We start from the raw sequence: 2,203 nt of genomic DNA, 5'->3' as shown, positions 1-2,203 counted from the left end.
CTCTGTCGTTCTGTGCCAGCAAATTTAAAAATATACTTTGGCAGGGGCACCTGGGTGGCTCAGTCAGTTGAACGTCCAACTTCGGCTCAGGTCATGATCTCACAGTTCGCGAGTTTGAGCCCCGCGTCGGGCTCTGTGCTGTCAGCACAGAGCCCGCTTTGGATCCTCTGTCCCCCTCTCTCTGCCCTTGCTTTGTTTCCATTCTCCCAGTAAATAAATAAATAAATAAATAAATAAATACATACATACATACTTTGGCATGAAAAATAAAATGGTAAATGGTGAAGAAAACAAGAATTAAAAATGTACAGATATTTGTGTGGGTAAAACAGCTAATTGTTGCCAGATCACAGGACAAACTTTAGTAATTTGATCGTGATTCAGAGATTTTTCTGCTGTAATTCAGTGACAAGAGGAAGAGAGATAAAACTCAAAGTCGCAAAATAAATTCGCATTTCATATGCTTTGATCTCTTGAATATAGACACATTCTTTATATTTATTTCCCATGTTCATACAGAGGAAATAGATGGATATTCAAAGTTAACTTCATATAATAGGTAAGTGGCAGATGTACTAATTGCTAAACTTGTGTTACAAACAACCCAAATTTCATTGGCATCTAAAAATAAGCCTTTATGTCTCGTTCACCCATTTGTGGTTTGGCTGCGTTTTAGTTGATGAGCTTGGGTTGCATGGACTTGACTGCAAACCACAGATGCAGCTCAGATCCTTTTGTATTGTTTATTCTTAGAACAGTGGGCTACGTGGTATACGACCTTTTAGAGCAGAGATTAGCAGCTGTCAGAGGGGCCAGCAGAAATGTGCTTCTTAATGCCTGCACTCTGAGCTCAGAAGGTATCACTTTCCCACTCACACTATATTGTGAAAACGAGCCCTATGGTCAAACCTGTCATTAATTGTCTGCAAAGTATACTGTTTTCAAAGTGGTCAGTTAGAGGAAACGTAAGTTCACTGAAAAACAACCCAATTTACCATAATAACCATAGGAATATTTTTCTCATTGTGTTTCATGAGATAGATATCTTTGTTTGTAAAAAATAAACATGAGAAATAAAAAAAAAAAAATAGAACGTTCCTAACTTCCATCTAGATTTTTCTTTCCTCTGTACCAAAAATTCTTGTAAGGTGGTTCTATATAACGGGAAACATCAGCATGCAGATGCTTTCACCAGGGGCCTTGATCAACTTACAAATGTGGAATAAGCAGTAAGGTATAAAGTTTAAAAACATCAGCAATGAAACCAGGTCATTTCAATGTAATTCTGAATGCACACTCTTAGTCGTGTGAGTCAGAAAACTGATCTGTCGCGCTTGCCTCTCCCATAAAATATGACGCAAATAGTATCTTATTCATAGAGTTGCTTGAAGATTATTTGAAAAGCACCTTTTGACACCTAAGTATTCACTAAATCTTGGTCATTTTTACTTAAAAACTTGATGCTTCAGTTCCATCACCTGTGACATGATAACTGTATATGTAGCCAACGCCAAGGGCTGAGGAATAAATTACATAATGCCTAAATATCCTTAAAATATAGCCAAGCCACAAGAGGTTCTTCCTATATGTGATCCCTTTATATTTTGCTTTTCCAAATATTTCATAAAGGCCGATTTCTAAGAAAACCCAACCTCTAAAACTGTCTTCTTCCTTCCATTCATCCAAAGCTCTATTGTTACAATATATTTGTTTAGCTGGGTATTAGAAATATAATCTGACTTAGGAGTTTGATCATATATATCAAAGATATTTCCAGTTTGAAAATGGTTTTTGAGAAGGGCACCTGGGTGTCTCAGCCGGTTGGGCGTCCGGCTTCGGCACAGGTCATGATCTCATGGTTCGTGAGTTCGAGGCCCGCGTCAGGCTCTGTGCTGACAGCTCAGAGCCCGGAGCCTGCTTTGGATTCTGTGTCTCCCTCTTTCTCTGCCCCTTCCCTGCTTGTGCTCTGTCTCTCTTTCTCTCAAATATAAATAATAAAACATCCAAGAAATGGTTTTTGAGAAATTTCATAGACTTCATCTATGGACACTAAATGAGTAATTTTGGGGGGACATGTGTTTCCATTTTTGAAATCAGGTTGCATTTCCTGTTCTGTCTCGTTGGCCAAAAGCCCAGTCTCCTCACCCACTACCAACACCTCACACTGTCTCGTTGGGAATTGAAGAAATTTTGAAAAACATTG

Source organism: Felis catus, chromosome B4, assembly GCF_018350175.1.
Source record: "Felis catus isolate Fca126 chromosome B4, F.catus_Fca126_mat1.0, whole genome shotgun sequence".
In the NCBI taxonomy this organism is placed as follows: domain Eukaryota; kingdom Metazoa; phylum Chordata; class Mammalia; order Carnivora; family Felidae; genus Felis; species Felis catus.
This window is presented reverse-complemented; position numbering follows the sequence as displayed.